Here is a 27,476-nt window from a genome sequence, read left to right as displayed (position 1 = left end):
CTTTTTACATTGTATTATTTACGAATTTAAAAATTAAAATAATTAGGAAAACTTAATTAAATATTTTATTCAATGAGGGTTAAGTGCATTTCGTCCATGAGCCCCGTGGCTGCAAAACGTGCTCTGATCTAGCTCCCACCTGTTATCTGTTGTTAAATAATATTATAATTGGAAACGAGGAACTAAAATCCCAACCATCTATGCGCTATTTATCTGCGAGACGTGTCGGGACAATTACTGTACCGCGCCCTTGAGATGATTTTCACAAAAATGGCGCTATGCAAAATATCCACAATAATAATAATATTATTTTTGGCTAAATTTTCTTGCGCCATTTTTGTGAAAAATCCCTTTAAGGGCACTTTTCAATTTAATACTTCAATTTACATTCTAACTTAGCAATAATTTGTATTGGGGTTCAATGAAAAAAAGAAAAAAGATAACGGAATGCAACGTCAAAATCCGCGAACCAGGAAAATAATAAAAATTCCAGCGTCTACCTATCTGATATCTGACGTGTGGCGCAATATTTTTTTTATTATTTTCATTAATTAATACAAAAAGTAATTTTAGAGTCCTCCTTACTAAGAAAACCTATTCGGAGGAGGACTTTACAGTATTAAAAAAAATACATACATATTGTATTGTATATGTCATTTAACTAATTTTTTTTTACTAACTTCTTCAGCAACGATTTGATTTCTCTTTTGAAATATTGTTTGTTATCAATTAAGTTAATTTTATAAGAAAGAATATTTATATATATACTATCCGATTGAGGTGACTCTCACTAAAATGGCGCTATATAAATCCTCTTATTGAAAATACCCCTAAACAAGATTTTGCTAAAAACTACTTTTAAAAATAAGGAAATATGTTACTTAAACAAATATTTGACAAGAATGAAATATCAGAACTTTTGATTTCCTGCAAACAAAATCAAACTCAACGCCCATTTCAATAAGGCTCAAATTCTAATGCCTTCAAAATCAGAAAACCATTAAGTCACAAGTCCTGGTGGATTTGGTTTCGGATTTTGGTCTTTAAGGGAGGGGGCGTAACGCGCAGTGTCGCCTGATTTGGGTCAGACAACATCTGTCTTGCGCAGATGACAATGCGCGGAGCATGAAACGAGATCAGAGTCGAAATTTCATATTTCTGGGAAGATTTTAAGTAAAACGAAACGAACGACCGAGAATCATTTGCTTTCTTAACTTATTTTGAAGAAAGTGTACACATGATTTTTTCCGTGTTCTGTAAATAAACAATCTGTCTAGTCCATTAAAAAAAATAATTCTAGTTTGTCTTCTATCACAAACGAAATGTGTATGTTTAATGTTTTTCCCGACAGGTAATAAAAAAAATTTAAAAAAATGTCTGATTTATAGAGCGCCATTTTTGTGAAAAATCGCTTTAAGGGCGCTATACAATTATATATGTAAACTTACATTCTAACTAAAATTGAGCTATCCATAATAATAATAAAATATATAATTGTATTTGATTACAAGCCTTCAAAATGGAATGACTAGTAGACAAAAGTGAGCATTTTCAACACCTCCATCTGTTCGCGTTCAATCGAGAAATAAAGCTGCTCGCGGTATTTGCGCAGTGTAAGGGTGAAGATGATATCAATTGTTGACTAATTTGTTGCAAAATCATAAAAAGTTTTTTCGTTGTGTACGCTGGTACTCCTCATTTAGAAAAAAGGACACAACTTATGTAAACACCCAATACATAAAGATTATATTTACGAATTTTCATCGTGAAAAGGAATTAATTTTCACATTACAATATTTTGAGTTTTGCCCAAATGTTTTAAGATAGATATGGGAATTCACCCTGTAGGGAGTCATTTAAATTAGCAAATTGCAACAAAGATGAAAAATATTTTAGAGAAAGCAATATAGAAGTTTAGCCATTTACATGGCTTTTGGCTTGTCATTGCTTGGTTGATTGTATAATACAATAAAGGTTTCAACTCTTCAACTTTACTTAAATCAACTGATGGAAGAATTGAAGAAATATGGATGTTCGAACATTCGCAAAATGGTGTTACGCGGTGTTAAACCAGCCAATGACAGATCGCAAGCCCCTTACATGCCTAGACGTCCATATTTTCTTCTATAAAATGTTCTCCAGCTCTGTAATAATTCGTTAATTTCACATTAAAACGTTATCTGGTCTCCATATTATGATGTTCACATCAAGAACATTGAATCAGTTAAACATAGATTTTTAAGAAAGATGGGCTGGAGGTTGGGGTTATCCAGAGACCTATATACGTATTATGAGTTAGAAACTACCTTAATTTATCTTTTCTTCAAGACCGTCAAAATAAATCCGACGTTATAGTCCTATTTAAACTTCTCAACTCACTCTTTGATGCGCCTGAACTACTGAGCTCAATAAAATTAAATATCCCAACTAGAAACCTCAGACAAAATTTAACTTTTTATATCGATAACCATAGAACTAACCATGGTTTTCATTCCCCTATGCCCAGAATTCTTAGGTCTGCCAACAAACATACCAGTTTTGATTTCTTTGATAACGAGTTGTCTTCTTTACGATCACTGAATCAAATTCAATTGTAAACACCTCTCTCCCGCTTCCACTCCCACAAAGTCTACTATAAACCATTGAGTCTTTCTAATTTTGTTATAATAATTTTCTGTGTATAAATGTGTCTTTAAAAATGCCCATTGAGCGTATAAATAAATAAATAAATTAATTAATAAAAAAAAAGAGTTTTACATTTTGTAGACAGCGTACTAGAATTCCCAGTGAGAACATTTCTCTAGTAGTGCTTCCAAAAGTAGCAGGTGCTATTAAAATCTGCAATGCAAGTCCATATGCACTATACACATCCCTAATGGAACAATTTTATCGGTTCCCACAAGGGTAAGCAGATATGATAGATCACCTTACATCTTGAAGTTTTAAAATGCAATGATTTCAAAATATTTCAGAAATATTCAAAACAGTTTTCAAATTACCCATACCAAAATTTTGTTGAACTGATCCGCTAAAATTTTTGTTGCAGAGGATTAATTTTAAAATGATTATTTTAAAATAAAATGTAACTTTTGTGGTAATTTACTGTAATGTAACTTACATGGTTTTTTCCTTTAAATTATTTATTGACAATTCTTGATGGAATTCCATTGTAATGATGTAATAACTTATATTTACGTAACACTTAAGATAATATTTGGTTTTATATAAATTACCCTTACATTGTATAATATTCTGCAATTCTTGGTAACAAAGGTCTACGATGTATGCAAGAGAAGCGATTTGCTGATGAATGTCGATAAATCGAATGTGATGGTTTTTGAAAGAAATGAATATATGACTAAATGTGAAATCACTGTGAATGGAGTTACACTAAAACAAGTAGAGGTATTTGTGTATCTGGGAAGTATGTTCACTAGGGATGGAATGACTGAGAAAGATATTGAAAGGAGGGTGAGTGCCGGGAACAGAGTGAACGGTGCACTTAAATCGACCTTGGAAAATAAATGCTTGTCACAAGAGGCAAAATTGGCAGTTCACAACGGAGTCCTGGTCCCGTCCCTGATGTATGGGAGCGAAGTATGGACTTGGCTGAATGCTGTCGAAATGCGATCTCTCAGGCGAATGTGTGGTAAAACTATGTACGATAGATGCACAAATGTTGAGATCCGTACTTTAAGTAAGGCTGAGACAAGCATTATCGACAAAATCAAGAAAGGAGCTCTGCGCTGGTTTGGACATGTAGAACGAACGGACAGCGAGACAACGGCTAAGAATATTTGCAATGCGAATGTTGATGGATGCAGAAGTAGAGGAAGACCGAGAAAGACATGGCATGACCAAATCCAACAAATACTTAAAGATGGACATGTCAAAAGTCGGAATAATCGGCGCGCGTGCATGAGAAGATGTATGAATGTAGAGGAAGCGAGATCTGTTTGCAAAAATAGAGTGTTGTGGCGTTCTATTCTCTCTGCCTACCCTTACGGGGAAAAAAAATAAGAGAGTGGCTACTCGATCAAGAGTTTATATATGAATAGTAGCTTAGGTGTAAATATTTTAATTTTTCATATATTTTCTTGTGTTTAAAAAATAAATTTATATATTATTTTTTGTATAAACATGTTTATTCTGATCTTTCCGACTGTTAATTTTTATCTGTTATTCATGTTTTTATAAATGTAAATAATATTATTAAGTCAGTATAAATATAATCTTCACCAACAAGCTACAAAAAGTGGCTTGGTGGGATTTTAGTTTTAGTAAAAATATAACAAGTGATTTTTTTTTAAATCGTAAAAATGTATAATTATGCTATTAAATAAATAAATAAAAAAATTATGTAAAAATTGTATTAAGTAGTAATATTATATACCTATATTTGTTATCTGAATAATAATAAAAAAAATATAAAAAAATGTTGTTTTTTCTTATTTCGAACGACTCAAATGAATTGTCGTGTAGGTGGCTAAGGATTGCAGGTATAGAAAAAATAGATACGTGGGGGTGTAAATATGGTACAGGGCTGGGATAGTATCCTGTGGCGAAACACCCGCCCTTATCTGAGGGTTGTAACCATACACTATACATATGTAGGTTACACACACTCACGGGATGATTGCAGTATCAGAGATGAGCCGAACATTTTTAAAAAACATACAAAATACCATTTCAGACATTCTGACCTCGCTTCCTCTACATTCTTAGATCTTTTCAGGCACGCGCGAAGTTTTTTTCCTACATTTGACATGTCCATCGTCAAGAATTTCTTACTTTGTTTAGAAAACATATTTATTTAACTTTTTGTACATAATGTTATTTGTACTTTGGCAAATGACAATTTCTTCCCACGAACCAATAAAATAATAGGTTTATTTTATAATTCAAGTTACAAAACATATTCAATAGAAAATGAAAATTAAAAAGCTTAAGATATTTAAAAATAGAAATAAAGGTATTTGTTTATAAATTACCTTAAACCAATACTATTACTTCATTGAAAAAAGGACAAAAGAGGAAAGAGGAAAGGAGGAGAGATTGAGAAAGAGAAAGGAGATGTTTCTTCAGACGTGATTTAAAGAGAGATACTGTAGTAACATCTTTGATGGTGGATGGGAGATGATTCCACAGTCGAGCCGCATGGACACTATATGAGTTAGAGAAGAAAGAGGAATTGTGGATGGGTATTAAGAGAGTGCCTTGCGAATTAGAACGAAGAGGTAAACCATGAATTGATGAGCGGTAAAATTTTTGGTATATAGGAGCGTTAGGATTATGAAGTACATTGAACAGAAGTGAGAGAGAGTGATAGTCTCTCAGCTGTCTAATTTTGAGCTATTTCAGTTGCCCCTGGGAGTTTTGGGAAAAACTTATTAAGGGAGAGGCATATAATAATATTATTTAATTATATACAAATTTACACAATAACTTTTGATAACAGATCTCGCATCTTCTACATTCAATCATCTTCTCATACACGCGAGCCGATTATTCCGACTTTCAATATGTCCATCTTCAAGTAGTTGTTGGATTTGGTCATGCCATGTTTTTCTCGGTCTTCCTCTAATTCTGCATCCATCAACGTTCGCATTATAAATATTATTAGCCGTTCTTTTGCTGTCCATTCACTCTACATGTCCAAACCAACGCAGAGCTCTTTTTTTGATTTTGTCGATAATGCTTATCTCAGTATTTGTGCATCTATCGTACAAAGTTTTACCACACATTCGCCTGAGATATCGCATTTCGACAGCATTCAGCCTACTTTTATCCCTGTTTTTCCAAGTCCATATTTCACTCCCATACATCAAGGTCGGGACCAGGACTCCATTGTGAACTTCTAATTTCAGAGTTATTATTATATCGCAACAAATATAAAGAACATAATTTATATTTGATTCTGGCACAGGTGAAACAAATCGAATATTTCAAAAAACGTTTTGAACTCCTTATGATTAAAATAAAAAAAATCTTATGATAAAAATCAATTTTTCGAATCGCAGATGTACACTTTAGCTGTGATCTTACAAGACAGCAAAATAAAAAATTAAAATTATAAATTTAATTAAATTCGAAATAATATTAATTTGTTCACAATGCAAATCACAAACGCCTATAATGTTTATTATATAACTATAAAAATTGCGGCAGGTCAGCCTGTATGCGTGGGAACGTGCGTGCATGTGTGTGTGGTATTCGTTTCGTTTACTTTGCATAGCATCCCGCATACCAGTTTAGATGACCACGTGCGTGTTCAGTGGTGTGCGTGAGGCACACGCACATAATATGTATATGATGTTTTAAGTGTGTTGAAAAATTGAAGAGTGCTATACACAGGCAAGAAAATAAGATTCGAGATTTGAAAACAAGCGGGATTGAATTTGAGGGTGGTTTAATCAAATGTCTTTAAAACCATATTTTTACATTCGAGTATAACGCCTAAGGCGCGGCTACTTAAAACGGATAATGACGAGTCATAAACCCTGTAAATGCTGAGCTTTCTGTATTTGCTTCCCTAAAAACGCACCCTGGCTTCTTTTAAGAAACGCCTGAAACATTACTTAGAACTTAAACGTTTTAGAATTTTTTTTATTTTTATATAGTCTTTATTCAATAAAATATACATATTATTACAATATTAATACATTATAAAGAAAACAAAGTATTAAGATATAGTTTGTCCCGATAAACTATTCAATAATAGTTTGTCATCGGGTGCTCAGACATTAGTTTTAATTAATAATCAAATAAGAAGAGTACAGACATAATACTGTATACGTATAAAATAATAAACATAAAAATAGTTTAAAATTATTATTTTTTTTTTTTTTAAGTAAGAAAATAGAGTAAAATAATACAATTAAAATTAAAGAATAGTAATTTACTTAAATATATTTTAAATATAAGAAAAAAAAATATAGAAGATATTGATGTAAGATAATGTTTGGATAATTTATAAAGCGCCATTTTTGTGAAAATCACCCCAAGGGCGCTATACAATAAATAAATATCCCAACACGTCTTGCTGCTACAGAGCGCATGGACGGTTGGGATTCTAGTTCCTCGTCTCCAATTATGATATATTACAATTATGATATATATGAGCTAGATAACAGAACGTCTTGCAGCTACAGAGCGCATGGACAATAAGAAATCTAGCCCCTATTTACATTTTTATTTTCAATTTTTTTATTTGACAATGAAATTTAGAGTTTAAGTGATATTTTAAAAACGAAATAAAAAGCAACAATAACAACAACAACAAACCATCACGCCGTTTCCCCGTAGGGGTAGGCAGAGAGGATAGAACGCCATAACACTCTATCTTGGCATACAGACCTCGCTTCCTCTACATTCATACATCTTCTTATGCACGCACGCCGATTATTCCTACTTTTGACATGTCCATCTTCAAGTATTTGATGGACTTGATTGTGCCACGTCTTTTTCGGTCTTCCTCGTTTTGTGCATCCATCAACATTCCTATCGTAGATCTTTTTAGTCATTCTTTTGCTGTCCATTCGCTCTACATGTCCAAACCAACGCAGCACCCCTTTAGTAACGCCAAAATCCGCGAACTCGCAACACAAGCAAAATTTGAGCTTCCGCCTTCTTAAAACCAAGTTAACACGAAAAATTCGATTGTGTCAATAATATTTGGCTGATTTACGTAGTGCTATTTCTGAAAAAATCACCTTAAGGGCGCTTTACAATTTATTTTTTTAACACCTGATGATGAGTAAGTCAGAATACCTGAAACTTGTTGTGTTGTAATATTTTATTTTATTAAAAATTTTATTTTATTTTATTTGGGAAACATACAGTACAGTTACAAAGTTTTATATTTTACACATTTAGACTTAAATCCAATGGACCAGCGAAGTTTCCTTATTATAAAGTAATTATGCACCAACAAGTTACAAAAAGTGGCTTGGTGGGATTTTAGTTTTAGTAAAAATATAACAAGTGAAATTTTTTTTAAATTTTAAAAATGTATAATTATGCTATTAAATCAAATTGTTATGTTTTTGATCCTATATAATATTTGAGGTGATTTCAATTATTGTGCGTTACTGTGTTCATTAATTATTTGTCCCACCTCAACACAGGACTTTTGGTCCTATAGAGTTGGGACTTATGTCTCAAAAATAATAAAATACTGTAAGTAAAGCCCTTCTTTACACAGTTAAATTAAATTAAAATTGCTGTATATCAAATTTAAAAATTTAAAAGAGTTACTCGTTTATTGGCAAAAAAACATAACTTTTTTGGATGACTAAACCCGATTGAACATATTTATAAAAAAAAAAATACAACATAGTAAATTGCGCGCAAAATAGCCATAAGAAAAAAAATAAAAAAATGTGTAAGGTTATTAATTAAAGTACAAAAAGAGAAGGCAAAAAAACATAAAAAGAAGTTGTTTAAAAATTAAAATTACAGTAAAAAAAATGAAGAAAATTTGTAAAAGTACTTAAAAGTTAAGAATTTCACAATTTTTCCCATGTTTGAATATTCATATTTCTTCACTTCTTCTTTGATTCGTTGATTTTAGTGAAGTTAAAGAGCTAAAACCTTCATTGTTGTGAAGAGATTTATCTGACTGAATTATCTCACATACTAAGCAACGCCTGAAAACCATTTTTAAATTTTTTTAATTTCTCTTGGACCAGTTGGTTTCATTACAATATTTGAGTTTGTCCAAATGTCCAAAATAGTGAATGTTCACAGTGTGTAAAGTGGCTACTTAAACCAGCCAATGACAGGTCATAAGCCCTGTAAATGCCTAGACTTCCATATTCTCTTGTTTTCTCCATCCCTGTTGTAATTTGTCTATATATTTTAATAGTTAAATTTAATTTTACAGCCTCAACCTTGAAAATCCTTCGAAAGATTTACAACACGCATTTATATAATAGTCCCAGGATCACAGAACTTGGAAAAGATCCTTACTCCCCCGAATACGGTGTTACCTGCGATCAGGTAAAAAAGGTCCTTAAGAATACAAAATACATATATGGCTTGTATCTATGTATTAGTATTTCGCTTCAATCCCGTCAGTTCCGGCATCACAATCGCAGATAGCCATTTCTAATTAATTTTAATTTATTAAAAAATATTTGGGGTGAATCGTTATATGTTTGTATTCACTTGATGCAGCACTGAGCACCCGCTTTGTGTTCCATTCAACCTAACTTCCGGAACTTAACATGTAGTCAGTAAATGAAAAGCAGCGTAAAAAGGCGCCACATTTTATTTATTTTATTTTTATTTATTTACTTAAGTTAGTTAATATTACATTGTATATTAACTAATATATTTACAATTATAACAAATACTTATTAAATATTTCTTACATAACTACATTATTACAATAAACATAACTTTTTTTTTAAAAATCCGTAAGTTTTCTTTCATTCTTCATACTTTCAGGCATCTCATCATACAGTTTTAACCCTTTATACATTAAGCTATTTTGTGATTTTGTTTTTTTCTTAAGTGGTAGTCTTATCCTATTTCTATTTCTTGTCCTATATTTATGTACATTTCTATTTAATATAATTTCACTTATAAAATACTTTGGCATGAGATTATTAAACACTTTATATATAAATACAAATACATTATACAATAGTCTTTTCTTTATTCCTATCCAGTTCAATTGTTTTCTCATTTTTTCAACACTATTATATTTGCTTTTTTTCAGTATAATTCTCATTGCTCTATTTTGTAGTATTTCAAACTTGTTTATGTCTCCCTCGTTAGCTAAATAATGATAAAATACAAGGTTTTTAAACTATACATATTACATTATATTACATATTTTATTTGTACGAAATTTTTCCAATCAGCAAAAGTGCTGGTATGAGGAGATATTATATATATAATAACACAATAGTTTAAATAAAAAATCGAGAAAATAACATTACATATCACGCGTCACACGGGCTGTAAGAACTGTTTTATTTAGGTGTTTTTTTAAGTACGTACATGTTTTGTATATTTTTTAGATCATTAGGAAGTGAATTGTAAATATTTATTGCTGTATACAACAAAATGTTTCTTTTTCTGTTGGTCCTAGGTTGTTCGCAAGTTAAATAATTTGATGCTCTTGTATTTATTTTAAGTATGTTGTAGTTAAAATACGGCTTTAAATTCACAGTAAATTGGCATAGAGAGTTAGTCTTTTTTACTCTACTACGCGTTTTGCACAGGAATGTTGACTAAAAAATAAAGTTTTCAGTATGAAAAATAAAAAAAGTATACATATTTTTAAAAAAAACATGTTCAATTGCAGATAACCGATGAAGATACTTTTAATTTTTGTACAAATATTCACATTTCTGTAAATAAATTTCAATTTACGACAATCGAAGATAACTCTGTTGACTTCACATTGCAATCAGAGCCCCGGGCTGGTATTCCAAACGCTCTCGCGGCCTTCTGTGTGAAAATGTTAATTTAAAGATTACAAAAAATACAACGAGTCATGTGGTGATTGACGCATTTACCTACCATTATTGAGGTCCTGGGTTCGATTATTGGCAGGGTGGACGTGAAATGTTGATTAAAGGCTTTTTAAAAGAGAAAAATGTCTTCGTTCCTGAAACGTAAGTCTTCATTTTTCTTTCAAATAATATATAACCGAACTACGCTAATTTTAGTTTAATCATTCAATGCCCTATGCACCGCACCACTGGGTACAGAAAGGGGAGTGATGATGATGAATAAAATTTAACTTTTTTGGGTAGACTGTGAAGCCGGCTTTAAATAATGTGCATGTATTTGGGTGGGTGTGTGTGTCATGTTAAAAAAGGATGTTATAAAAATCCTTCGCGGGTTTTATTAAGGCCAAGGACGAAGTGGAAGGAAAAAAGGACTCGGATTATGCAATCAGTAGTGGTCGAACGGGAAGTAAGGCTTTTGCATTGCGCAACAGATCCTGTGAGAAAAAAACATAACATCCCTATAAATTTAATCAGGATCGGGGCCGCGATTACTAACGCTGCCTTCATTAGCGTCGGTAAATATCAAAGCGGTATAAAATAAAAGCAATATTTATCTACAAAAATGTGCATATTTGTATGATTTTTTTAGTATCTTCGTCGGTAACCCGTAATTAAACATGTTAAAAAAAAGTAAATAAATAAATAGAAAACTAAATTTAACGTTGTCGATAAAATTTAAGATAAATTTTAACTTCCCATTTTAACCGTCCATGCGCTCAGTAGCTGCAAGACTTTTTGCTATCTAACTTCTAATTTTATAAATTTGCTTTTTATTTCGTTTTTGAAATATCACTTAAACTCTAAACTTCATTGTCAAATAAAAAATTTAAATATAAAAATGTAAATAAGGGGCTAGATTTCTTATTGTCCATGCGCTCTGTAGCTGCAAGACGTTATGTTATCTAGCTCATATATATCATAATTGTAATATATCATAATTGGAGACGAGGAACTAGAATCCCAACCGTCCATGCGCTCTGTAGCTGCAAGACGTTTTGGGATATTTATTTACTGTACAGCGCCCTTGAGGTGATTTTCACAAAAATGGCGCTTTATAAATTATCCAAACATTATTACTATTATTATTAATAGGAAAATATCACGTATTTTTAAACATTTTTATAGTAATAAAAAGCGATGAACTGGACAGGACTGCTTCGGAATACCTAAGGGAACTCTGCATTCCAGATAAACTAGCTGACAGGCGTCTTACGCTTAGATCAGCCACGTCAACGGCGAGAGCAAAAGTTATTATACCTCTACGCAAACAGCGCATTAAATTCGGTGAACGCGCATTTGCGGTCGCAGGCCCTATGGCATGGAATGCTCTTCCACAAAAGGTGTGAGGCTGAGAGTGAAGTAATATTAGGGAAAAAACCTAAAACCCACTTGTTCTCTAAATCATTTGAATAAATCCGTGACATGTGATAGCAAAAAAAATTGTTTTAATTAAATTACAAATTAAAAAGCTTTTACTAAATTTATTTATCTGTAGAATAACAATGTAAAGCGCCCTTGAGGTATTGTATTCCAAAAATGGCGCTATATAAGCTACCCATAATAAAATTAATGAAAATAATGAAATACGCTCCAGAATTTTTCTTTTTTGTGCTAATTATATTATATTGAATTAATTATATTTGTTTTGCAAATGAGATTGCACTCATAACGGTGTGATCACAGCAGATAACGAGAGGATGAAAGGGGAGTTTCTGGCGCCTCCAAACCAGAACCAACCAAGAAATATATAAAAAATAAAAGAATTTGAAATGAATAAGTCGCTCTGATACCAACATAATATTAAAATTCCTAAATTCCACACAAGTCATGGTCAAACTCGCTTTATCTTCAAAGGTGTAAAAAATTATAATAATCTTATCAATAAACTAAAAACTATTAAAAATAATATATCAATAAATAAATTTAAAGTAAATCTAAAGATATTTTTAACACGCGTAAAAACTACATTAAATTTTAATTAGTATGAATGTATTACTGTTTTATGTTTTTTCTTTATGTGTCCTATGTTTTTATTTATTTCTCATGTACTCGTATTTAAAATTATACAAACTCGTATTTATTTATTTATTATATAAAAACGGCCTAAGCCGATTACAACAGTTACGTGAAGAAACATAAATGCAAGAAACTGAACAAAAAGAACTTAAAACTATTTGGCACAGACAAACAAGGGCAAAACAATAATTGTATACAATATATTCAAAAAAACAAAAGACCAAAAACTTTGAGCTAAACCATGCCAATCCAACTTCAGCCCACACTATTTAGTCGCGAAGAGATCTACGAAAAGCCGGAAGATCTATCAAAAAAAAAGTCGTGAGATGAATTGACTAATCTACACATTCTGGACATTGGGGCATAAAAGCCAAAGTTGTTCTTAGAAGATTTTATAAATAGCAGATTTTGACTTCTGGTGACACGGTTGCGAACATGAAAAAAATTTGATTGCAACAGAGATGGGACATCACTTAAAGCATTAAGTATTTTGAAAATGCATATAAGGTCCATCTCAGTTCTACGTCTCTCCAATAAAGACAGATTAAGAGATTGCTCTTTTTCAAAATAAGAATAATTATCCCTTTGTAATCCGAGCAACCATGCCACTTTTCTTAGAAAACGGTGTTGGACAGACTCGATATGGCCAATATGAGTCCTGTAGAATGGAGACCAAATAGGAGAAGCGTATTCTAGATGGGGTTGAACTACTTAGCAATAAAGCGTTTTGATAGTATTAATATTTTTTAAGTCCGCCGTCACTCTATTGATAAAACCGAGAAGTTTGAGAGATTTGTTTACAATATTATAATAAACAATAAGCAACTACAATAGTGTAAGTCACTCTCCAAGCACAAGAGTTAGTTTTTTTTGGAGAGTTACAGTGATAACATTTACTAAATGTGTAAAAGTAGATACGTATAGATTTTTTTTTTAATATGTACGTTTTATGAAATTTATTAATAAAAAATTAAAAATAAGGGAAGGTAACCCCGACAGAAAAATCCAACAGAGAAGGCAACGGGAAACCACTCTGGTCATCTTTTCCCAGGAATCACCATGGTGAGTACATCCAATAAGCAGTTGTCCTGGCTGCGGAGTAGCGCAGGACCGAGATGCTTTCGCTGTAGTGATCACCAACGTCGGGGGGACCAGATTAAGCACCGCAGGAAGAATGGTTTCGTCATTAATAAAAAACACTGTCAACTCTGATTAAAAAGCAGTTATCATGAATTCTCGGGGTGTTTTCTATACAAGGGTCGTATATGGTAATTTGCAAAATGGCTGATTTTCAAATTCAAACCACTCTCGTTCCCAATTGCTTAAAGATTAATTTTCATAAATTTGCGTAAGTACTCGATGTGCCCTGATGATGAAAGCGATCCGAAACGTCGGAATAGAGTGCAAACGACACACGTCGTAATAACTCAGAAAACGTTACTGGTCACTAAATTTCTTTGGATCTTTTTTATTATACAGATATGAAAAGTTTTTTTTTCTTGGGTCCAGAACGATACAAAAAACAGTTCTGTGGATGAAATATAAAACAGGAACCCTGTACGAGTGTCGTAGTAAGAAAATAGAGTGAACATAAATCGGCTTAGTAGTGCGGTGTTCGACGTATTTGTCTATAACGCTTAAGATCCTGGATCCGATTCCCAGCGGGTTCAAGTGAAATATTTGCTTTAACGGCGGTTTTTGCTTTTTTGCTTCTCTACCTGGAGTGGTACCTGAAGCGTAAGGCTGATCCACCTTACGTTCACGTAACAAAATCGGGAAACGCTGCGATTGGTTTTCAATTTAGTGCCCCTTTGTATGGACATGAGATAGGTATGGAGACGACGAAAATATAAATTGAAAATACAATATATAAAAAAAGTCCACCGATGGAACAGTTGAGGAAATGTAAATATTCAAACATAGGCAGAATGGTGAATGATACAAAGTGTATTAAGTGGCCACTCAAACTAAACAAACACATAAAGACGTCTGTCAGTTAGAATGTATGTATATATTATGTGCCTTTTTATATCTTACATAATTATAATTATAATTGTTAATTAATTATTATTCTTTCAATGGTTAAACACTGTGTCTCTTTTAATATTCAAATATCTACTTATTTTTTATATTTGTTTTAATTTTTAATATTATTAGTACTTTTATGTATCATTTATTTTGTTATTAATATGTAAATTGTTGTAATTACATAAAATATTGATTTGAATTGTTCAATTTTTATTCTACAACAAAACATCATGTCGTTTCTCCGCAAGAGTAGGCAGAGATGACATAATGCAATATATATATTTTTTTATTTTTCATTATATTTTTTTCTTTGCATTTTACAACAGGTACCTGTACAAAAGTTGCAAATACAAAAAAACTGTTATATTAACAAGAAAAAAAATCCCACAAAGGTATGGCCTGTGTCTGTGTGTGGCCATACATTTTATTATAAATTTAAATAATAGCTACTGGAAGAATACGATAGATATAAAAAAGTTAAAAAATGAGTGCTAATATTAGAATAATATTTTTTTGTCAATAAAAATGAGAATACAGATACATAATACTTTGCGTATGGCCATCGCTTTTTCTACATTCATACATCTTCTCACAATGAACATGCTCAAATTATCGCAGTCACAAGTCGACGCGTGTGTAATCTTTAAGTCGACGCTCGTGTCGATTTATTTTCCTCGTAAATAAATACTTTTCATTGGCCAAAAATTGGGGTTTACTATAAAAAATAATACAATATATAGCATTTGCAAAAAAGTAAGGAGAATCTAATACGAAAAAATAAAATTAAAATTACAATTACTATGGCGACTGCACTTCTTAACATTTGACTTGTAATAAATAGCATGAAAAATAATAAATAGTAAATCAATAAATAAAAATAGCAGTTTTGGAATATTTTCCATATTTACACCGGTGAAATTCAAATATGTGATTGCGCAGCAGGATTATACGTGGTGAAACGTAAATATTTTGAAATTATATTAGGTGTTCACGGATGTTGCATTGTAATCGCGAATACGATAAACAACCAAAGAAGTTGTTGTCACGTCGCTTATTAGCACGTTGATAGTTATTTGTGATTAAGCTACAGATAGCATGTATTATATTATGAACTAGCGGACCCGACAGATGTTGTCCTGCCTTTTCATTGATAAGTAGGTACCTAGGTACTTGTTTATGATTGAGTCTTAAAATTATTTATTTTCAAATATTGAATTTAAGCCGGTAAGTACCAAGGTACTTTTTTATTGTTGAGTTCCAAAACATAAAATAAACAGTTTTTAAATACAGAATTATTTTTACAAATGTCGAACTCTGCTATTCTAACAACAGGGGTGCACTTTATTTAAGGATTGTGAATTTCAAAAATGTATTGAATGTCAGTTAATATTATCTAAGTTTCACCAAAATTCCAGTAAAAAGAAGTAAATGGGTAGAAATTATAACGAATTTAAGAAAACGATCTGATTAAGATCCACAAAAAATGAATGCAGTTTGTTAACATTTAAATTCTAATTTTTTTTATGTGCAAAAAAAATATCTTCTAAATTTTTAGTATTCGCATAATCGTCAAATATAACTCTGGTAGGTCGATGAATAAAAAATTTATGCTCCTAATATTTTTTTTACAAATTAGATTTAAGATTTTAATGTCTACGAACACTCGCAGCGCAAAAATCTACATTTCGATGAAAACCGCACGTAAATCAGATAAGCCGTTTAAGAGGAGTTTAGAGACATTACACGCACATAGAAATTATATATGTAAAGATAGTTCACTGCTGTGATTATTTCTATAAAAAATAAATTGTAAAAGGTTACTTGAACCGCTGATGAATAAATTAATGAATAAATACTTCGACGTCCGTATTCATTTCTCAAAAATGTTTTCCTTTTCTGTTGCAATAATATATTTTTCTTTTACGTATTTCTCTCTTCTTATTTCCAGCCCGGTAGGTATGTCTGGGTAATCAAATATCAGTTGTGCTTGCGGGCTGTGGCTGAGATGATTGGTGCTTGTTCTGTCTACCCGGTAACATGTGGTTCGCACTTGTCCCCATCATTAGCTCATAGCTTTATATTATCTACTATTCACATACCCCCAGATTCTACGAACTCGTTAATGACGAAAGACAAAATAATGTATGGAAAAAATGGCAGAAAGGGCTGTCACAAAACCATTACAGCTCTATTTTGTTTATCTAGGATACTTTTGTACATTACGATAATATTTTATTTTATTTATTAAATTGGTAAGTAACACGATTAAATATATTAAATTATACGCTTTATTTTAAGACCACTTGTATATCGAGGCCAAACTGACAGAATGCATTAACATATTACAAAAGAGATGGAGAGCATTTTAGAGAAGGTAGTGAAGAAGTCGTCTTATTTATTTATTTATTAATGGACATTGTCCATGTATACAATTTATAGGGTTTAAATATTACAATAAAAGAATAGTTTAAAACATTTAAAAAAAGAAAAGTAGCATTGACAATCATAAAGACATCAAGACAAGATCTGGACTATTTATTTAGTGCTCGTTTAAATCATTGTAAACTTAAACCAAATAAGTCCAGATCTTGTCTTGAGTTAACAATATGACAAAGACGGGTCATTGGAGAATTAATGCCATAGTTTGTTCTATGCTGATCGATGAATAGTACTTCATTGTTTTTCAACCTACGAGTCGGAATATTGAATTTCACTTGTCCCAGTAATGATGAAACATCGATTTTACCATTTAGTATGCCGAACATATATATGGAGTCAATATTAGTTCTATGTTTTTGTAGACTAGAAATATTTAACATTGACTCTATTTCAGCATTAGAATAGTTACCTCTCTCTAGTCCAAGCATCCACGCTACTTTTCGAAGCACGCGATGTTGGACTGATTCAATGTGATTTATGCGATTGACATAGAATGGAGACCAGACAACGGAGGCATATGCATCTTCGTGGTGTAATCGTCAGCGCGAATGCCTACCATGCACATGGTTGATATGAAATATATATATTTAAAAAAAAGGTGTTTTCACACTAAAATATTTTCTAAGTCCCTGGACTGGTACCTGAAGCGAAAGACGGATAATCTTACCTTCAGGTAACAAAAAAACGATCAAGATACGCTGCGATCTGTGTACCAATGCAGTGCCCTATGCACCATTAGATGCGGAAAGGGAATGATGGTGATGAATATAGAAGTCTAGGCATCTCCATGGCTTATGAACTGTCATTGGCTGGTTTAGTTACTTTACACACTGTTTAACATTCACCATTCTGACAATATTTAAACATCTATATTCCTTGAATTTTTTCATCTGTTGATGTTTGTGAATGAAAAGAGCTGAAACCTTTATTCATGCGGGTAAGATTCATTTAATTAAATTATTTTACCTACATACTAGGCAACGTGTAATTTTTTTTTTTAATTTCTATACTTCTTTATGGACTAGGTGGATTTATCAACAATATTTTAGAAGTTCAATATTTTTTTTATATATGAAAGGTTTCAGCTCTTTTACTTCACAAAAGTCAACAGATAGAAGAGTCAAAGTAATGTGGATGTTTTAACATGGGCAGAATGGTGAATGTTACACAGTGTGTAAAGTGGCCACTTAAACCACACAATGACAGGTCATAAGCCCTGTAAATGCCTATACTTCCATATTCCCTTATCAACAATATTTTCCCGCTCTGTTGAAATAAATTTAAATATGAATAACTCCCTAGGGAGGAAATCCAGCCAGTCTGCAAGCATTTGGACATACTCAAACATTGTTGTATAAATGTTATGGTTATTTTAACGAGTTGTGAAATAACTATGAAAAAATGTTAACCAAGACGTGATAGCGTGGGGTTTGAACCTCAGATTTCTGATCCGCGAGTCCGCGACACGACCACGGGACCACAACTCGGTTTCATGCACAAATGTAAGAATTAATGAATAAAAAAATTAAATTTGTGGTCAAACATTTTACTAAATGTTTTTTTAATATTTGTATACTTCTTGTCATACATGCCCTTCGGTTCTGCCTGCTTTTGACATGACCAGACTTAAGATTTTGGTTTATCTGATCTTGTCCCGTCTTCCTTGTTCATCTTCGTCTCACGTTGCCGTTCATTTTCGCCATATATACTTGTTTTACCATTCTTTCGTCGTCCATTCGTTCTACGTGAACAAACCATCTCGGAGACCTTTTGTTTTTTCTGAAACATTACTTTACTACTACAGCTTACCCACCACAGACCGCACACCGCATCTGAGGACATAAGTCTCCTTGGCGGTGCCCACATACACGGAAAATTTGCTCGTTGTCAAACGAGAAAAGCTGCCCAAAGGAGCCCTCTGAAATCTGGTAGCCTTAGCATCTTTGTGCTGAAAGAAAGTAATCCAGAAGTACATAATATGTACTTAATTGGATTGAGAAGAGAGGGAAGTGAATTCTTCACTGACTGGGATTAAATTGATTGGACACGATCAATTCGCCGAAATGATTACAAAACTTTTTAAAAGCCTTGAAATTCTTTTTAGAAGCCACCAGATCTGTATATCTGACAGGACCTATAACTTTACTACTACAGTTGAACTGTTGGGTTTTTTGTTTTTTAGGAAACATAATTTTACTAGCACAGTTTTGCACTTTTGCGGAAAAATAATAGACTGCTACCGCAAATGCGCGTTCACAGAATTTAGTGGTATGGTAGTGCACACGTGTAAAGACATTTAAAAGTTGCTTGTTTGAACATTTGTCTGAATTTGAATTAATTTTTTTCTCACACATCATTATTTTAACATGAAAATTATTAAAGTAAGCAGTTGTATTCAAAATACGTAGCTTCCAAATTACACCGCTTTCAATTAGGCAAGGCATTAGGGAAAATATTCAGTTTTATGGTCCGTGAAAAATTGGAACATTCTGGAATGATACTTATGCGTTTTTAGCGATTTATAAATGTAATTTGGTATATGAGGTAATTTGTGATAAGATCCACGCGTATGCGTACATATTACCAGTGGCAGATTTGCCCTAAGGCCCAGTAGGGCCAGGCCTAAGGCGGCCAGATATTAGAGGCAGTTTTTTTTTTTAATAAAGGAGTTGCATTTTTTTTGCCTTGCTTACTATGCACAAGGCTTATATCAACTTCAAAAGGTATGTTCCTTCTAATTTTTTTGACTATAGTGAGGATCTGATGGTGGAAACTCATACAGGAGAAGCCGGACTATTGACAGGCATAAGCCGATCTTCCGTTCCACTTTGAGAGCGTTCGGCATTTTGTGTCCTATTTTTATTTATTTCAACAATCACCTTTACTATTTTTACTAACTAACTAACTAAACTAACTAACCATCACGCCATTTCCCCAGAGGGGTAGGCAGAGAGGATAGAACGCCACACCACTCTGTCCTGGCACACTTCCTTTGCTTCCTTCACATTCATACATCTTCTCATGCACGCACGTCGATTATTCCGACTTTTCACATGACCACTTTCAAGAATTTGTTGTACTTGATCATGCCATGTCTTTCTCGGCCTTCCTCGACTTCTACAACCAGACACATTCGCATCATAAATATTTTTAGCCGTTCTTTCATCATTCATTCGCTCCACATGACCGAACCATCGCAAAAGACCTTTCTTAATTTTGACGATAATGCTTAACTCAGCCTTGCATTCTGCTCTAATTTCGACATTAGGGCACCTATCATACATTGTTTTTCCGCACATTCGTCTGAGGGATCGCATTTCAACAGCATTCAGTCTACTTTCGTCCCTTTTTTTCCAACTCCATGCTTCGCTTCCATACATTAGGGTTGGTACCAGAACTCCATTATGGACTGCTAATTTAGCCTCTTGCGATAGACACTTTTTTGCTACGACAGACTTTAAGGTACCATTAACTCTGTTACCGGCACTAACCCTCCTTTCAATATCCTTGTCCATATTTCCATCTCTAGTAAACATACTACCCAGATATACAAATTCTTCGACCTGTTTCAAACTATCTCCATTTACTACAATCTTACATTCAGTCATAGTTACATTTCTTTCAAAGACCATGACGTTCGACTTTTGCACATTCATTAGCAAATCACTCTCCTTGCACACTTCGTAAACCTTTGTAACCAAGGATTGCAGTTCCTCTTCGCTGTCAGCTAGGAGGACTGCGTCATCGTATGATATTACCTATGCGATAAGTCCTATGACTTATTACTGTTACGATATCTTCTAGGTCCTTATCCAGACTTCTGCATCGCGCCTGCAGCTGCATTCGCTCTAGACTAAAAATGGGACAATGCATATACAAATGAGGGACATCTTGGGGCGTCTCATCATCACATGGACAGCTATTGATTTCTGAGAGCTTGAAACGGGGAAGATAGTTCATAAAACATCCGTGGCCTTTAAGAATTTGAGTCAGTTCGTAGCCAAGTTGCTGGGTTTTCTTGAAATCAAAAGCAGTTGGAAAAAATATTTTACTTACCTGTCCAGTATTAGAGGCGGTTAAACGTGGCAAATAAAAAATTCAAAGATCAAAACAAATCTAACATGCTCCTATAAGAAATATTATATTTATCTGAAAACCAATTTAAATTTCGTACAAAAGAGTGGCTTTATCGCACTGAAACTTTGGATTTAGTTTAATTAAAGATGAAGATTTCTTTTTAACGGTGACATTTGATTCGTGGGGCTTTCTATGTCTCTGTTTGCAAAACTAAAAAGACAACTCTCGTAATTTTTTAAAATATTTTTTATTTCCTTTTTAATTACTATAAAAAAACCATATTATCTTTTACAGAATATTTGATTTTTTCTTTCTTATGTTACACAAAAATATTATAACTGTCCATTATTTATTATAGGAGCGAAAATTCATTAACATTTTCTTGTATACCCACGAACAGGCCATGCCTTTGTGGGATTTTTTTGTTTACTTTTTTTACTATACATATGTATTTCATTGCTTTGTAATTATGCTTTATTTTTTTAATGCTCTGTTTTATCAATTATGTTTATTGTGAAAAAAATAAAAAATATTGAATTTATAATTGTAATACACTTAATTTTCGTTAATTGTATCTTCTTTGTTTTGCAAACATAATACGGTACTGTATTATTTAATATTAATAAACTCAAAATTTCGGTACTGAACTGAACTGATTAATCCACAACTCCAACTCCATTTCATGAAGAATCTTCTGAAGATGACCAGCCCGTAACAGATCGAAATTATTTTGTAAAAAATGTATTACGTTGGTCATCTGCAGCAACCTGTGGTCATCTGTACTTACTCTCACAACATACATAGTTTATCACTTGACAAAAGTTTTACGTACCAAATGAATCTCAAATCAAATTAGTTTTATTACGAAATCTTGGATCCATCCGTCAAATAGCCTCACCTAACGTTTCGGCATTGACCTTCATCCCATCGTCAAGATTTGTACGTAATATTGTTATGTGCCATGTTCTCACAGTGGCTGCGTTCGTCTAATGTAATTTGATTTGTTTTTAATGCGCTTTATGCGTGATCACTTCCCGTACTCAGAACGATCATGTTGTATGTATACATTTTTGGAACGTACCCAGAATATTATTTTATAAATACTTATGTATACTTAAGTAATTTAATTGTATTTTATAGTATCGATGCCGTCTTTGTTGTTAGCCTCATTATTTTTATTATTTTATTTAGTTAAAAGAAAAAAACAGCCAATGTTACAAACAATACAATATTTAGAAATAAAACAAAATTATAGGCCAATTACAGTTTTTAAAGCACAGTAATTGCTAATAAAAATATGTCAATCGAAGCTCAACTGGCAGTGCACAACGGAGTTTTAGTCCCAACAATTATGTACGGAAGTGAAACATGGACCTGGTAGAGGAAGGATGCAAGTCGAGTGAACGCGATTGAAATGCGATATCTTAGACGAATGTGTGGGAAATCAATGTATGACAGGGTTACGAATGATGAAATCAGGCGAGAGTGTAAATCTGAGTCAAATATAATTGATAAAATTAAGAGAGGGTATCTGAGATGGTTTGGTCAATTATAAAGAATGGACGATGAAAGGATGGTAAAACAAGTATATATGGCGAAAATGATTGGTAACGTGAGACGAGGACGACCAAGAAAGACGTGGCATGATCAGATAAATCAAAATCTTAAGGCTCGGTATCAGACATAGAAGAAACATTCACATTCTATCACTTCTTCACAATATTTTAAATAATCCCACTTCGCCCGTTTGTCTGAGAGAGCTTTTCCAACCTCTATCACAACACGACTATCTCTTCATTCCGGTGGCGAGAGAACTCCTTTAATACCCCTTTAACGCTCTAATTCTCTTGCCTCCTCTTTTACAGTAGTATGTGCTCGATTGTGGAATAATCTACCTACTAATGTCCTTCCCATCCCTTCTCCTCTCTTCACAGTACAGTGTTAACTTTTTTTTGTTAATCTTTGTTTTTAATTTTTGTATAAAATTGATAGATTCAATATGTCTATATACTTCTAATTTTCTCAACTGATCGGTTTGGGTAGGTAGGAAGAAATTGCCTTACGGCAATATGCCCGCTCTTATATGTATATAAATTGTATATGTATATAAAGTGTTAAATAAATAAATAAAAAAACGTAATCTATCATGCAGTATAAACGCCTTATTGATAATATTTTTTTTTATTATTTACAACATTTACAATTATATGATATTTTATATTTTAAATTAACATTATAAGCACGAACTTTGTAATTTTTAAGTTAAAGTAAAATTAAAAATAATATGTAACTTGTGCTTGATCATAACTTTGCTACGATAATATGTAAAAATAAAACTCGTTCAGGATTCTGATTCTATTTCACACACAGCACTTTATGCTTCATCTCCCTGGACACAGAGAAAAAAAACATAGTTATGAGTGAACTGTTTTCGGTGTATGGATGATTAATTGAATTGGACTTTCCGAAAGTTTTTTTACAAGGTTGCGTGTATTAAAATAAAATATAACGTATAATTTTATTTACTAATTTTATTACTTAAGTTCAGTAACAAAAATTTGAATAAAATAAATGAGATTTTTAGACAATACCGAATGAATTCTATTCGTGTTAAATAACGCTAATTAAATGTCGTTAGCTGTGTCGTGTCGGTCGACCGACACCAACTTTGTAAGTAGAGAGTCTGATTTACGTTTCCGTTTCGCTGCAGTTGGTGCCTGGTTAGGAGGCTATATTGATGGGCCTGGTACTTGGTGTTGCCAGTGTCCATTAGTATACATGTAAATGGATATTTTTAAATTAACAAAAAAATATTTAATTTAATTACTCAGTAACATTCTTTTCCAAATCATTTTTGGTCTTATGTTTAAAAAAGGTTCAATCTGATTTTTGTAAACAAATAACTAACTTACCTGTCAGCGGCAAAGTTGTGTTCGATTTCCTTCACTTTCAATTGATTTCAATGTCCTTACCTGAAATAAAGTAAAATAATTTAATAATGTCATTTGATAAGTTTTATATAAATATGAAAATAGTACAGTAAAACGTATGGATATTATTTTTCCAGGTGGTTGAAGAATATAGTTATGTATATAAAATCAGTGGAAAAATGACTAAGTATGATGTGTTATTTTGTTTAGGCATATTGAGTTATATTTATTGTATATGGCCGGATTCATTTCGATACAATCTATAATCTGGCAAAATATGGTATGTCTTCATTTAAAAGAGTCAAATGTTATACGAGTCACTTTATAATATGTCTATTTTTCTATTTTCGAAAATGGAAAATCGAGAAAACTTACAAAGATATAACGTAATATGTCTTAAAAACTGTCATAATATCATATTTAGCCATCTTTCAACAGACATGAGATACCACCTTTAGAAATGGACAATTTATGACACGTCAAACGAATCTTATTTTACCGTCATTATATTAGATGGCAAAATATGACATATTAAACATATCTATATTGAAAGAGTATGGAGTAAACAATAAACTTATACGTGCAGTATCGTCTCTCTATGAGGAGAGTTCAGCGTGTATAAGAGTTAATGGGGGATTTACATCTTGGTTTGCGATCTCAAAAGGCGTGAAACAGGGATGTGTAATGTCACCATGGTTGTTTAATTTATACATGGACAACTGTATGAAAGAGATAGAATGTATGGGTATTGGAGCAAAAATGGATAATTTTTCAGTAAGCTGCTTGTTGTATGCTGACGATGCAGTTCTGTTAGCAAGCAGCAAGGCTGATTTGCAGCAAATAGTCTCTAGAATGTATGATGTATGCCTAGAGAGCGAATTGGCGATGAACGAAAGTAAGTCAAAAGTGATGGTATTTGAAAGGGATAGTGAGGTTACTGACTGCATAATAAATGTAAACAACGAATGTCTCGAGCAAGTAGAAGAATTTGTGTACCTGGGAAGCATGTTTTCAAGAGATGGAAGAGTAGAAAAAGATGTTGAAAGAAGAGTGAATGCGGGAAACAAAATGAACGGAGCACTAAGCACAGTAATTTCTAATAAAAATATGTCAATCGAAGCTAAACTGGCAGTGCACAACGGAGTTTTAGTCCCAACACTTATGTATGGAAGTGAAACATGGAACTGGCAGAGGAAGGATGAAAGCCGAGTGAACGCGGTTGAAATGCGATCTCTTAGACGAATGTGTGGGAAATCAATGTATGACAGGGTTACGAATGATGAAATCAGGCGAGAGTGTAAATCTGAGACAAGTATAATTGATAAGATTAAGAAAGGGTCTCTGAGATGGTTTGGTCACGTAGAACGAATGGACGACGAGAGAATGGTAAAACAAGTATATATGGCAAAAATGAACGGCAACGTTAGACGAGGACGACCAAGGAAGACGTGGCATGATCAGATAAACCAAAATCTTAAGTCTGGTCATGTCAAAAGCAGACAGAACCGAAGGACATGTATGACAAGATGTATGAATGTGGAAGAGGCTAGGAGTGTATGCCAGGATAGACGTGTGTGGCGGTCCATTCTCTCTGCCTACCCCTACGGGGAAATGGCGTGATGGTAGTAGTAGTAGTAGTAATAGGCCATGTCTGTTGAAATATGGCTATATGTGGTATGTCAAACATATTATCTTGGTTTGCCGTATTTGTTCTTTCACAGATGGCAAGGCATGTCAGAGAAAATTATATAACACGGAAAAAAGTTAAATTTTTTAGCACCGGAGAAATAAATGTTCCATGCATCTATTAACGCTAGAATTAGGCTTGTAAACTAAAATTATGATTTTTCACAGTCTGTCAAACTTTAAAATAGCGAGCTCTCTGTCAAATTTTATTAAAAGTGACATATCATGCTAGCCATCTTTCCACTGAAATTGAACCAAAATTCTGACAGAGAGATTTTACTCGACCGCTACTCTAGATATAATTTTTGAAAAAGAAATCTAGTGTTGGGGGCGATGATGGGTATGATGATTAAAAAGTATGTAAGAAAATAAAAAACTCAAAAAATAAAATTGTCAAAAACGTGTACAATGAAAGCACCCACCTCTTTCCCAAAACTGTTAAAAAAGACTACTAATTAGTCGTAAGGACTTGTCAAGAGGACTTGTCATATACTTAAGGCATTAAAAGGTTTCAATGATAGCAGGACACCAAATGCCGAACACTCTTCAACTGGATCGGAACGTCTGTTGACGATTGACAACAGTCCGCCATCTCCTGACGAGTTTTCTGTGCTTTACTAGTCATTAAATTTAATAAAACTTTGTTTTTTGTATTAAACAAATAATAAACCCCCCCTTTGAAGTACATATAAGCCTTTTACATTATAAAAAAGGTAAAAATAATGCAACCCCAATTTAAAAAAAAAGATAAAATAAATACGAGCACTTGAAATCAAACATGATGATTTTCTGTATGAAAGAATTGAAAAATTTAAGAATGGCTGTAAAAATAATTGGTCTATGTGTTAACTGTCTTATGTTTGCTGATGATGCCGTGCTTCTTGCTAGCAGCAAAGAAGACTTGCAATTCTTGGTAACAAAACTCTACGATGTATGCAAGAAAAGCAAATTGACAATGAATGTAAATAGATCGAATGTGTTAATAGACTAAATGTGAGATCAGTGTGAACAGAGATATTCTGAATAATGATTGTTAATCGGGGCGCCAGCGCCCCTTTGTGGGCGTTTTTAAGTTCTGGCAAGGCGTTTTTCATTTTTTAGCACATAGGGGGCGCTGTATAAGATTGAGTGGGCGTTGTGTCAATATAGAAAAATTAGTTTAATATCACGTTCTTCATATAAACTATAGGCCCATTCGAAAAAGGTCAAAATATCACCTATGAGTGAAAGTTTTGAACCGTCCAAGACTGAAATTGGAATCCCTTTATTTTTAAGTATGTGTCTAAGTTTTCTATATTCCAAATTGCTCACTAGAAAAACTCAGACTATTATTTAACTCTCCTCAGACCGGTCATTGCATATGGTGCCAATACTGGGTTATGACCAAAAGATATGAAAATATGGTATTAGTATTTGAAAGAAGAATATCAAGGAAGATATTTGGTGCTGTCAACCAAAACGGAGTGTGGAGGAGATAGTTTAATTATAAATAAGAGGCACTGTATGGCGAACTCAAAATTGCACAATTCATCGAAATAAGAAGATTACAATGGTTGGGCCATGTGCACAGAATGAATGATAACCGTACCCCAAAAAAGATTCTTTAAACCACTCTGGAAGGCAGACGAAGCAGAGGCAGACCAAAATTAAGATGACTGGATAATGTGGAAAGTGACATTAGAGTGATTGACCTGATGAACTGGAGAAGAGCCGCGAGAGAGGAGGCCAAGGTCCACAGAAGGCTGTAGCGCCACTGATGATGATAAGTTTTCCA

The sequence above is a fragment of the Micrasema longulum genome, unplaced genomic scaffold (assembly GCF_059751315.1).
Source record: "Micrasema longulum isolate JH-2025_06_02 unplaced genomic scaffold, ASM5975131v1 h1tg000041l, whole genome shotgun sequence".
NCBI classification, from domain to species: domain Eukaryota; kingdom Metazoa; phylum Arthropoda; class Insecta; order Trichoptera; family Brachycentridae; genus Micrasema; species Micrasema longulum.
Note: the sequence above shows the minus strand (reverse complement) of the source record.